We start from the raw sequence: 14,404 nt of genomic DNA on the forward strand, positions 1-14,404 counted from the left end.
TCCCGAGTAGCTGGGACTACAGGCGCCTGCCACCACGCCTGGCTAATTTTTTGTATTTTTAGCAGAGACGGGGTTTCACCGTGTTAGCCAAGATGGTCTTGATCTCCTGACCTTGTGATCTGCCCGCCTCGGCCTCCCAAAGTGTTGGGATTACAGGCGTGAGCCACCGCGCCCGGCCGAGAGAGAGACTTTGATTCAAAAACAACAACAACAAAAAAAACCGTCTATTTTTCTGACATTAATATAGCCACCTCAGCTTTCTTTTGATAACCACTTGCATAGACTATCTTTTCCCATTCTTCTGCTTTCAACTTCTTTGTTTCTTTGTATTGAAAGAGAGTCTCTTGTAGACAGTATATAGATGGATAGTGTTTTTCCAATTCTGACAATATGTGCCTTTAAATCTCAGAGTTTAATTCAACTACTTTCAAAATAATTACTGATAAGGACTCACTGCTATCATTTAGCTATTTGTTCTCTATATATCTTACTTTTTTTTAACTTCACTTCCATCACCACTTAAAAATGTATATATTTAGTTCATATTTTCTAGTGTACCATTTTGGTGTATGTGTAGGTTATTTTCTTTGTGGTTACTTTGGGGATTACAATTAATATCTTAAAGTTATAACAACCTAGTTTGCATAATGTCAACATTGTTTCAATAGCTTATAAGACTGGCATATAACATGCAATGTTTATAAAACTATTTTGTTGCTAAAATATTATTTTCCCTCCAACTATTTTTCTTCTTTAAAGCTTAAAAAACTCCATTTCACAAATTACTTTTATTCTTTTGTTTTACTTCTTAAAAAGGGGACTTTTAATCAATTTTATTAATTCATCTCTTTTACCTTCCCCTACTAATCAAGAAGAACGCTACACAAATCTAGGTTTGGCTAATAATGAATGATTACTATTAATTTTATCATGGCCATTTTCTCTCTCACTTTTTATTTCTTTTGATTGTGCTCTTAAAATTATTTTGTTACAAAAAATGGAGGTCTCGGCCAGGCACATTCGCTTACGTCTGTAATCCCAGTATTTTGGGAGGCAGAGGTGGGTGGATCACCTGAGGTCAGGAGTTCGAGACCATCCTAGCCAACATGGCGAAACCCTGTCTCTACTAAAAATACAAAAATTAGCCAGGCATGGTGGCGGGTACCTGTAATTTCAGCTACCTGGGAGCCTGAGGCTGGAGAATCTCTTGAACTGGGGAGGCAGAAGTTGCAGTGAGCGAGATTACGCCACTGCACTCCAGCCTGGGTGACAAGAGCAAAACTCTGTCTCAAAACAAAACAAAACAAAATAAACCAAAAAGCTATGAATTAGAAGCAACTTGAGGGGTTACCTCTTTGTTATAATAATTTCTCACCCTTTCTTCCACATTATAAATTATGCTTAATCATCCCTAGGTTTGATTTTGCTGTGAATTTATTCTTCAATTCGTAGAAACCCCAACATTCTATAGAACTTCTCTATTCAACAATACAGACAGATGTCAATTCCAGAAACCTCTCTACACCCACACCACAACCCCTGCATTTCTTATACCTGCTATATTATTTGCTTGAGACCCTTGTTTTTGTTTCTGCCAGTTTGTTTTTCTTTCCACTTTGTTTCATACGCTGCCTCCTTCAAGGTCTCTAAAAAGAGAACTACTCCCTCAATTCTCTTTATAACCGTTTTCTTTTTCTTTGTTCTCTTAGAAATCTTTATTACACAAAGATTTTCTAATTTTTTCTTCACTCAAACCTCTTTTCCAGGCTCTTAAACGGCATTTCTTACTTGCCGAATAGCTTCACGGATCAACTTTATTTCCCTCAAAATCAAATTTTCAGGGTCTATTAATGGCTTATCATATTCCCTGTCGCTCAAGACTTAATATTTAGAATTATTTTTCAATATTCCCTCTTCCCTACTCACCATGGTCAACAGATCAGTGTCTTCTTACATTGAGGTTTTCAATTTAAATACTCTAAATCAAAATCATGAAGAAAGGTTGTTAAAAATGTAGATTCATGTGCTTTATCCTGAATTAGCTGAACAGGTTTTCAAGGATAGATCCCACAAATCTTTTAAAATCAACAACCCATGTAAGATTTAGGCATACTACATTTTGAGAACTACTGCATTGTATCAATTTTCACCTAATTCTGCTCATTCTACCTTCTCAGTGTTTCTCATCCATTTCTCTCCTATCGTCTCTACCCTAGTTCAGGGCTGCTACATTTCTTAGCTGGACATCTGTGATAGGATTTTCCTGCCTCTAGGATATTTCCCACTTTAATTCATCCTACACACTGGAGTCGTATTAATCTTACTAAATTGCAGCTCTGCTCATTTAATGTGACAACAATTTACTGAGAGCATACTATACACTAGGTGCTCTAGGGCAGTAGGTTCTAAATGGTGTGATCACCAGGGAAAGGGAAAACTTTTCAAAATAGAGATTCTCCACCACCTCTTCAGGCCTACTTAATTACAATCTTCAGAGCTAGAATTAAGACAAGTTTCTTTTTAAAAAGTTCCCCAACTGACTCCTTCTGGTAACACTAGATAATTTTGAATAACATTAGACCGGAACAAATACAGATTAAGACATTCTTGTGTATTTTAGAGTGTATTGGGAGGGGATATGAACATATGCAAATAGCTACCATATAATATGCTGATTAATGTTATATTGGAGGTACCGAGTGCCATGAAAAGATTAATTCGAACTGCATTAAATACCTTCAGCAACACACCCAGCTGGATGAAATCTGTTTGTCCTCTGATCTCCCATAGCACTTTATCTATAATCCTCTCATGGTCTTCTTGCATCTTGCTCAATAATTATTTTTTTATTTGTCTCATTTCCTCTACCCTTGTACTTGAGGACACAGTCTTGGGTCTTTGCAGTGCATATGGTCTGACAAGAAATTTTTTTTGGAGTTTGAATTTATTTACAGGATAAAGTTATACAAAAAATTAAATTTTGTATAGTTATGTATTTAATAAATTATCTCAAAAATAGGTCCTTATAACTCTAGGGTATATGTAGCCAAACTTACAGATCTTAATCTCTGTATGGCACTTAGTACAGTTCCTTTAACACAGCAAGTACTCAATAAAAAAAGCTGTGTGTAAACCAATGGGGTCTGGAAAAAATGTATTTGAATATGCAATAAAAATACCTAATATGTCCAATATCCACCATAAGAGGTTATGATTTCAAATGAAATAACACGGTGGTGGTTTTTGCAAACTGATAACCTGTAAGTCAAAACCAGCCAAACTGTTTTGTTTGGATGGCTCTGGTGGGGATGGACGGTTGTTTACAATTTTAATTTGAATGTCTTTGGTCTGGGCAAATATACTCTGAATTGCCACAGGCCCTACCACTTCCTATTATTTTACACTAATCTGACTTACACATTTATGCTATCTATAGGTCTAAAGATGAGAGTTCTGAAAGGTGTCAGATAACTGCTCCTAATCATTTCTGCGTTTTGAGTCTTGGCTACTGCTACGGGCTTGAGCACCCCCAAAAGTTATGTGTTAAACTTGTAACCCCTAGTACTTCAGAAAGTAACACTATTTGGAGATAAGGTGTTTGAAGAAGTAATTAAGCTAAAACGAGGTCTTTAACATGAGCCTGAATCCAATAGGGTTGGTGTTCTTACAAGGAAAGAAAATTTGGACACAGGTGTGCGCACGCATGGAGGAAACACCATATGAAGACAAAGAGATGAGACAGTGATCCATGAGTCAAGGACAGAGAACTCAGAAAGAAACCAACCCTGCTGACACCTTGATCTTGAACTTGTAGCCTCCAGAATTGTGAGAAAATAACTTTCTGTTGTTTAAGTCGCCTAATCTGTGGTATTTTATGTTTGCTCTAGCAAACTAATATGGCTCTCAACTATATTTAACATTAATCTTGGCGTTTTTACATCAAAACTTATTTGTTCAAGTCTGTCTGCCAGGTACATGGTGAACACAATTCTGAGTAGTTTAGGATTTAGATGATGCAAGTTATATGTAAGATATATTCATAAACATAAATAAGAAACATTATAAGGAATACAACAAAAATGCCAAATAAAGACTATTACAGGCACACAGGAAGGAGAGGTGACTGTGGACTAGGTCACAAAAGATTCACAATTTGAGCTGGGTCTTAAAAGCATAAGTAGGATTCAGCCAAGCTGAGGGGAGAGGACATCAAGGAGAGAATAATGTACAATGGCAAATACATGTCTTCTACCAGAGGAAAATTGTTTTTCTCCTTTTAAGTAACTCTATGTTCAAGTTTCTTTTCTGTGCTTTCTAACCTCTAAGATCACTATATATTTTTAAATGAATGGTCTAAGTCCTTAGAAAATTTAGGTTTTTTTTTTTCTTGTCAGATTAATAACAGTTCAACTGACTTTGTTCAGTACAACACTGACATCCAAAGGATACTCAGGTTCATCTGAAGGCTTCTTGGGCTTCTACTGAGTTGATTTTCAAATGGTCTATGTAGCCAGTAAGCAGCTTATGGAACATTCTCTTTTGAAACCCTGGGCATTTTTTGATCTCTTGCCCATTTATCAAATTTCATCACATTAAATGGTTCCACAATGCAGGTGGCCTGTGTTTTCTTAAGTGCCTCCTCTTCTTAAGAATGTATTACTCAGTTCATTAATGTTTCATATCTAAGTATTCTGGGTATTTAATTTTTTATTTAATGAAATTTCTAACCTTCAGGCTGAGGAATTATTCAGAATGTTTCATCCAAGTTGCTGGAAAAGTGCTCATTAGCAGGGAGTTTTGAAGACGGAATTTTAAGAAAGGGGTTGGCAGGATCCCAAACATATAGATCTAAGCTTTCATAAACGCTTCCCTACCTTAACTATGGAGGAAGAAATTGTTCTAGATAAGCAGGTAAGTTTTGCTTTAGTTTTTCCATTTTGGTGACAAGAATTTAATAATGATTTCTGCGGTCTGATAAAAGATGTTCGTTTAAAGAGTTCTCTGCAGAAAGCAGAGAACTTTAAGTGTGGTCACTAAAGTTTACTTTCATTGACAAATGAGATCGTCTTGTGTGAGACTATCATCATCAAATGAGATACAACTGAAACCAAAGCAGCCATGTTTACCATTTGGTTTAAAATTTTTTAGATTAAAATAATGCTCCTGACGAAAGGAGTCTCAGCTGAATTAATTAGATTCTTGGCATGGACTGTGCTCAAATCACCTGCTCATCTTTACCACCTGCCTTCAGATTTATGGGCGATTAAGAATTTAAGTCGGAGAACCTATGAGACTATTACAGAAAATAATTTCAGGTCTTCATCCATTAACTGTTTCAGATGAAATTTGGGGTCAGAAAGAACCAGAACGTTAAATGTCATTGTAAACTCAAATCACATTCAATGGTTAAAGACTACAAAATGTGTGCAGTGCAGTTAAAAAACCTCACACAGCAAGAGGTTATTGAATGTTTAAAGATCCCAAATTTCAACTTTTTCTGGTTAAGTACAGGTATGTTGTGTAACAAAGTTGACAGCGGGTTTCTGTTACCCCCGAGTTGGAGGAAGAGGCGCTACCACACGCTTACCTTAGGAAAATAACGTGCACTTTATAACCGTTCAGGTAAATCGTTGGGCGAGAAAGAAGAATAAAGGACACGGCCGGTGGAGTGACCCCAGCACACAGTCCCGTGGCTGCTCCCCAGGAAACGGCCGCAGCCCCAAATCTCCTAGTCCCTCTAGCAGGGAGAGTTTTCCCGCGGAGTCTCGGCTTGCGGCCGGAAGCCACCTTAAGGCCGCCCACCCGGAAGCCGTCGTCTTGGCAACTCGGTATCGTCCCACCCCCTTTTCTTAGCAACGCCTATCACCTTAGACCTCTGAGGCCAGCCGGGCTTCGATTGGTTCCTCTGTCCTTCACTCTGGGAGACCTTTGAGACAGAGTCTCTAGAGCTCGCATTTGAATTTGTGGCGCTTGTCCGCGAGTTGCCGAATGAAGCTGAGCGATTCGGAACCAGGGATCTCAGGGGTGAGCGACCGCGAGGGGAGACAGACAAAAAGGGCGGCCGGAACTGGAGGGGCGCCGAGTTAAACAGGAAAGGGCGGCCGGAGTTGGAGGGGCGCCGAGTTGAACAGGCCAGTTCCAGATGGAGCGCTTCAGGCGGGCTGCTTCGCTCCCCTGAGGCAGGCCCTCCGTCTGTTCGCCTGCTCGTAGCCTCTAGGTTTTTCCCTCACGTCGTTTTCCGGCAGTCTCAGAGACGCCACGCCCGCCCCCTTTCTGCTGCCCCTGATGGAAGGCTCCTCTTAATGCTATCTTCCCTCTTTCACAAACAAAATGTCTCTCAGCTTCCTTCCTTCTCCAACGTGCTTACACCTCCCCCAAGTATAATTCACTCCCCACTGATATCTTTGGTAATTTCATCCTCATCTTCTTCACTAACACTGAGACACGGGGTGCGTGCACTTGACGATGTGGAAAACTGGCTTTTGCGCAATCTGGTGAGCGTCCGACACCTCACAAATTGAATCCAAAACGTTCCTTATCCAGAAAAGATGCTGCTGTCCTACTCTTCCCGACCGGGAATATTGTAACGTGGAAAGCAGCAAGCGACAGCGTTTTATAAAGCGCTACGAAAGTAAGCTATTGACGCATTCACATCGGAAACATAATTGTTTTGTTTTTGGTCGGACCTTGTTGATCCATACGTTTCGTATTGGGTTTATGGATACTGTTCAGACTTTGAAACGAATGATGCCAAAAGTTACGTTGGAGGACAAACTCTGAGGATTGGATCCGAAGCACAAAAGTCGCCACTGATTGATATCTTCTCTTCGTTAACCTTTAGCTTCTTTGTCTATTATGATACTTCTCCCACCCCAGTGGATTTATTTTCCACTGAGATTTATGAACATTTTAGGCGATTACAGTCTAAAGAGACAGCTTTCCCCACATCTCCTGTATATGAAATGTGGATATCAGTGGGACCCAGTCCAGTTCTGGACGTTTCTTTTTATATATATATATACACACACACACATCTATATAATTTTTTGTACATATATATAATATAGATGATTTTTAAAGTAGAAATAAGCAGCAAAACAGTTTTTACTTCTATGGAATGACTGTCATTTCTGAGTTTTAAGATTTGTAGTTCAGAGCGAGGTGGAATGAGAAGGCTGAAACTTACATGAGCACTGATTTAAGGATATTAGAAAAGTCATTTCTAAGTGTGGAGATCCACGCCTGTAATCCCAACCAACACTTTGGGAGGCTAAGGAGGAAGGATTGCTTCAGCCCAGGAGTTCGAGACCAGCCCAGGAGTTCAAGACGATAGTGGGACCCCATCTCTACAAAAAAATTTAAAATTAGCCAACTGTGGTGTTGGTCGCCTTGCTCCCAGCTACTCAAGAGGCTGACGTGGGAGGATCACTTGGGCCGGGAGTTCCAGGCTGCAGTGACCAATGCTCGTGCCTATCTCCAAAACAAACAAACAAAAAACAGAGAGATAGAGGTAGTAAGGTAGTATATGAGCACAGGGGCATACCAAAAAATAAGTTGACAAGTTATTGCATCGAGAGTCTTTTTGAATTAACAAGAAATAGGAAAATTCTTGATCAACATGAAGAGTGAAAATAGTTTGTGTGCCTTAATTTTTTTGATGTTTTATATTAAAATAATTTTATGGTGAAATTCTACCAGCATATACCTGAATATAATCTTATAATCCTCTTCCTAACCATCTCAGGCATTATTTTTCACATGAGAACATTAGCTCACCTGAAATTTTCTTTTGTATATGATGTGAGGAATGGCTTTAACTAATTTTTTTTCATTGTTCGGTTGCCATTTTGGGGAGATTAGTCTTCAGTTTTGCTTTATTGTGATTGTCTGGTTTTAGAATTAGGGTAATGGTGTCTGACATCTTTAAATGATCTAGAATGTGTTGTATTCTCCTCTACTTCTTGAAAAAGTTTGTATAAGATTGGCATTTCATTGTTAAGTGTTTGATAGAATACATCCATCTACGGCTGGTATTTTCATTTTGAGGAAATTTTCATGAAATTAAGAAGTAAATTCTATTTGCCTACATCTTTACTATTTCTGTCACTCTTTATTTCTTGTAGATCCGTATTTTTGTAATATTCCTTCAGTTTGAATAACTTCCTTTATTTAATACTGCATGTAGGTGAAGAATTCTATCAGTGTTTGTTTCTTAGAAAATGTTTTTATTCAACTTTCATTTTTGAAAGATCTATTTTTAAACTGGATATATAATTCTAGGTTGACTTTTGTTTAACACTTTAATATTCTATTGTCCTCTGGCTGTTGTTTTTAGATATTTGGTGTCATTCTTATCTTTGTTCTCCTGTATGTAATATCTCCCCCAACCCCATCCCACCTAACCCTCACTTTTGAAAAAACAAAGTCGGGCATATTTAGGCATAATTTGCATATGGTAAAGTTGACCCTTTTAAGGAATATTGTTCTATGAGTTTTGACAAATGTAAAGAGTTGTGAACTACTATCACAATCATTTTTAATGTATCTGTAAGTCTGTAAAGTCCTCTCATGCCCTTATTATTGATTTTCTATCCTCACTATTGGTCCCTAGCAACTCTTGATCTGCTATCTACTGCTATAGATTTGTGTTTGGAGGCATCATGTTAGTGGAATCACATAGTATGAGCTGGTTGTGTCTGGCTTCTTTCACTTGATATAATACTTTCAAGATTCATCCATGTTCTTGCATGTATCACTAATTTTTTCTTTTAATGTGTGAGTAGTATTCCATTATATGTATTGCCAAATTTTTTTTATCCATTCAACAGTTAATGGACTTTGAGTTGTTTCCAGGTTTTGGCTGTTAGTAATAAAGCTGCTATAAACATTTGGCTACAGGTGTTTGTGTGGCCATAGATTTTAATTTCTTGCTTTCTCTCTCTCTCTCTGTCTCTCTCTCTCTCTCTCTCTCGTTTTGTTTTCTTTTTGAGGTAGGGTATGACTCACCATAACCTCGAATTCCTGGGCCTCAGCTTCTCTGAGTAGCTGGGACTACAGGAGCATATCACCATGCCTAACTAATTTTTAATTTTTTTTAGAAACATGGTCTTGCTATGTTGTCTAGGCTGATCTTAACCTCCTGCCTCAAGCAATCCTTCCACCTCAGCCTCCCAAAATGTTGGGAATACAGGTGGGAGCCATCATGCTCAGCCTTAATTTTGTAAAATACTTTCAAACCTTTTTCAAAAGTGGCTGCCCCATTTTGCATTCCCATCAGCAGCATATGGCAGTTCCAGTTATTCAACAGTCATATCAGCCCTTGGGGTTGTTAGTAGTTTAAATTTTTTTAACTATTGCTGTAGGTGTGTACTGATGTCCCATTGTCATTTTAAGTTATATTTCTCAGATGCTTAATGAAATAGAGTAGTTCATCCACTTGTTATCTGAACATCTTTTGTGAAGCATCTATTAAAATGTTTTGCCTTTTTTTTTTTTGAGATGCAGTCTCACTCTGTTGCCCAGGATGGAGTGCAGTGGTGCGATCTCAGCTCAGCGAACTCCCCCTCCTGAGTTCAAGCAGTTCTCCCACCTCAGTCTCCTGGGTAGCTAGGATTACAGGTGCACACCACCATGCCCAGCTAATTTTGTATTTTTAGTAGAGACCAGGTTTCACCATGTTGGCCAAGCTGATCTCGAACTCCTGACCTTGGGGATCCACCTGCTTTGGCCTCACAAAGTGCTGGGATTATAGGCGTTTGAGTCACCGAGCCCGGCCTGTTTTGCCTATTTAATTTGGTAGTTCTATTGAGGTACAATTTACATACAACAAATTTCATACTTTTAAAGTGTATACTTTGATAAGTTTTGACATGTACCCATGAAACCATCACCACAATCACATTAATGTACATCTATAACATGGCTGAACCTGGAAAATATGTTGAGTGAAAGAAGCCAGTCACAAAAGGACATATATTGTATGATTTTATTTGTAAAAAATTTCCAGAATAGGCAAATCCATACAGATAGAAAGTAGATTCATGGTTGATAGGGGCCAGGGTAGGGGAGAATGGGAAATTACTGCTAATGAGTATAGAGTTTCTTTTTGAGATGATGCAAATAGTCTGGAATTAGATAGTTGTGGTGGTTGCACAGCTTTATGAATACTCTCAAAACTATGAATCATACACTTTAAAGGGTGGATTTTATGGTATATAAGTTATATCTCAATAAAGCTGTTGCGAAAAAGAGAAAAATAACTCTAGTTGTGATCTAAGGGGCTGTTCGAAAAGCATTGTTTGTAATAGTAGAAACATGGAAACTAAATGTCCATCAGAAGAATGATAAAAATGGTTGTATATTCTTAAAATGAAAGTGGTGCTATTAAAATAATGAAGCCAAACAGTACGTATCAATATGATATATCTCACAGTCAATTTGAGGGGAAAAACATTGTAGAACAATCTATAACAGATATAACAGAGTTAGAATTTAGAAATATGTAGAATAGTATATAGTTTAGTAAAAGTATCAAAAATGCATGGGGATCATAAACATCAGCTTCCAGGTGGTAATTAGCTGTGGTGATCACTTATGGTACATGTACCTGGTGTGGATGGGGGGAAGAGGAGGGGAATGTTATTAAGGAAGTGTTCACAGAATGTTTCAACTATATTGGTAGTGTTTCATTAAACTGCGTAATAGGTATACAGAAGTTATTTTTAGAATATTTCAAATAATTTTATAAGAATATTTGCAGGACAGAGCAAAATGATAGTAGATGATTTATCCCATGGAAGGGATAAACCATCAAGGTAAAGATTTTTCACTTACAGGAGTAGCAAAATCAAATGTAGAACTGAGGCCGTACGTGGTGTCTCATGCCTGTAATCCCAGCACTTCTGAAGGCCAGAGCAGAGGATCCTTTGAGCCCAGGAGTTTCAGACCAGCCTAGGCAACAAAGGAGACCACGTCTCTACAAAAAATTTAAAAAATCAACCAGGTGTGGTGGCGCATGCCTGTGGTCCCAGCTACTCTGGAGGCTGAGATGGGAAGATGGCTTGAGCCCAGGAGGTTGATGCTGCAATGAGCTTTGATCACGCCACTGCACTCCAGCCTGGGCGAGAGAGTAAGACTCTTTCTCAATCTGTTCTGCCATAATAATAGAACAAAAAAGAAAAAAAAAAAGTAGAACCAAAGGCAGACAAGAACCAACTGAAGAGAGGATGATTTGCATACATGAAGTCATAATCATGTACCTTCTTTTAAAGTAGTTGTGGTATCCTTTGGGAATGTTACACCAAGCAAAAATGTAAGATATGATGACCTAGAAGCAATTTCACTAATGCATATTTTGCAAAGTGTTATTACTCTCAGAAGTCAAATCAATGCCTTCTAGGAGATTTTTGAACGATGTAAAATAGTCTCAGAGGGAGGAAACAGTAAGGATGTGGAATGTGAGGAAAAACCTTAAGGAGATCATTCTTACATGGCATGGGAGCTCAGTTTTAAGGTAATCACCTAGTCAGGAAGTCCCCTGAGAAACAGATTACACAGCTGAAACAAGAGGGTACTTGAATGATTTCTAGTTCATAAAAAATATTGATATCAGACCCCATTCTAGTATCAAGGAATTATGAAGCTTTGATCCCTGTCCTCAAGGAGAACAGAAATTTATTCTAACTATACCATCAAGCCTGTTTCCTGGGAAGAGAAACTTCTGTACAGAGGGCTTTATAGGAGCTGTGAGTTCGGGAGTCTAGGATCATTTAAAAAGCATTACCCAGAGATCTGTGAGGGACAAAGGAAGCTCAAGGGATTTCCAAAAACCCAGACCTACAGAACATGGACAGGGATTATAAGAACTTTTAATAGCTTCTTAAATTTAAAGACATTCTCTCTTGTGGGTTGAATTGTGTCCCTCAAAAAGATACATTCAAGTCCTAACCCCTAGTATTTGTGAATGTGATCCTAATTCAGTGACTGTTTTCTTTATAAGAGAAAGGAGGCCAGTCACAGGGGCTCACACTTGTAATCCCAGCATTTTGGAAAGTTGAGGCAGGTGGATAGCGCTCAAGAGTTTGAGATCAACCTGCGCCACGTAGCAGGACATCATCTCTACCAAAAATAAATAACAACAACAAAAAAAAACCCAGGTGTCCCAGCTGCTCTGGAGACTGAGGTGGGAGGGTAGCTTGGGCCCACGAGTTTGAGGCTGCAGTGAGTTGTGATTGTGCCTCTGCACTCCAGCCTGAGCAACAGAGTAAAACATTGTCAAAGAAAAAAAAAAAAAAAAAAAAAACAGAAAAGAGGAGAGGGAAATTTGGATACGGAGACCTAGACACATACACACACAGGGGAAGAGGTCATTTGATGACAGAGGCAGAAGTTGCAGTTATGCAGCTGCAAGCCAAGGATCAAAGAATTGCCTGCAACCACCAGAAGCTAGGGAGAGGGTAGGAAGGATTCTTCCCCAGACACATCAGAGGGAGCACAGCTGTGCTGAAATCCATCTGCACCTTGATTTCAGATTTCTAGTCTCCAGAACCCTGAGAGTAAGTTTCTGTTTCCAGCCACCTATTTTGTTGCAATTTGTTACCACAACCCCAGGAAACATACCCTCTTCACTAGGTACTACCTAGTTCCCTATAGCAATTAGCAATAAAACACTTAAAATGACTGTTAGGCTTGCTTGGTGGGGCATAAAGAACAAAATACAACATTGGGGATGTGTGTCCGTATTCTGTAGTCCTCAAGAAATAGAAGTACCAAGAGTAGTTGGTGACAGCTTTGGGGAAGAAAGGAATAAGACTTTTTTTTTTTTTTTAAAGGATATATACAACATGATTTTTAAAAATCATTTTTTATTGAAGTAAAATACACATATATAATTTGCTGTTTTTACCATTTTAAGTGTACAGCCCAGTGGTAATAAATACATTTATATTTTCTTTTTCCTCTTCATTTGCCCCTCCCTCCTTCCCTCCTGGCCTCTGGTAGCCAGCAATCTACTCTCTATTTTCAAGAGATTCACTTTTTAAGCTCCCACATATGAGTGAGAACATGAGATACTTGCCTTTCTGTGTTTTGCTTATTTCACTTAACATAATGGCCTCCAGTTTCATCTATGTTGCTGCAAATGGCAGGATTTCATTCTTTTTGATGGCTAAATAATACTCCGTTGTGTATATATATCACATTTTCTTTATTCATTCATCCATTGTTGACAGGTTGATTCCATACCTTGGCTATTTACTTCAGTAAAACATAGAAGTGCATATATATCTGATATATTGACTTCCTTTCTTTTGGATGTATACTCAGTTGTGGAATTGCTAAATCATATGGTAATTCTATTGTAAGTTTTTTGAGCAGCCTCCATACTGTTTTCCCTAGCAGCTATGCTAATTTACATTCCTACCAACAGTGTGTGAGGGTTCCCCTTTCTCTACATCCTTGCCAGCATCCATTATTGTCTGCCTAAGACCTGTTTCTCTGGTAGAGTAGAGCCAGCCTATGGCAGACATACCCTGTAGGAGTTTCCTGTGTTACTATGTGTGATTCTCAAGGTACAACTTACCCATTCCTTAGAGTGGCTCATGCCAAGCATTTGACCTTACTCTCAAAAACAGTTACCATTGCTAAGACATACTCTCAAAAGTAATGATCATTGCTGGGGAAAGATAATAAGTAGGAATCATAGCAACAGCTAACATGTATGGGAACTTACTGTTACCTCATTTGATTCTTTTGGCACACTCTGTGCTAGGTACTTTTATCTCCCTTTTAGAGATGAGGAACTGAGGTTGCTAGAAAGTTGACTTACCTGTCCCCCAATTTAACACCTCAAAAAAAAAAGTCATCCCGTCTCAAGAGAATGAGGAAAACAAGAGTTTAGGAATTGAAGAGTACTGATTAACAAGCATATGAGATTCTGAACTTAGACCTGTTGGATAATGGAAAAGTCAGTGTAGATATTTTAATTACATGTTCTGAAGTTGAACTTATGCAACAAGTATCTTGTAGCTGCTATAGAAATAAAAATGTAATTTATCAGCTATTCTATGAAGATAATAACTCATTTACTACATTTTGCTAGTTTTGTTCTCACTTAAAAAATGGATTAGAAGCCAGACACAGTGGCTCATGCGTGTAATCCTAGCACTTTGGGAGGTTGAGGCAGGCAGATCACTGGAGATCAGGAGTTTGAGACCAGCCTGGTCAACATGGTGAAACTCTGTCTCTACCAAAAACACAAAAATTAGCTGGGCATGGTGAGGCATGCCTCTAGTCCAAGCTACTCAGAAGGCTGAGGCAAGAGAATTGCTTGAACAGAGGCAGGGTTGCAGTGAGCCCAGATCGTGCCAATTCACTCTAACCTGGGCAACAAAAAGAGACTCCATCT

Source organism: Colobus angolensis, unplaced genomic scaffold, assembly GCF_000951035.1.
Source record: "Colobus angolensis palliatus isolate OR3802 unplaced genomic scaffold, Cang.pa_1.0 Scaffold116, whole genome shotgun sequence".
Lineage (NCBI taxonomy): Eukaryota > Metazoa > Chordata > Mammalia > Primates > Cercopithecidae > Colobus > Colobus angolensis.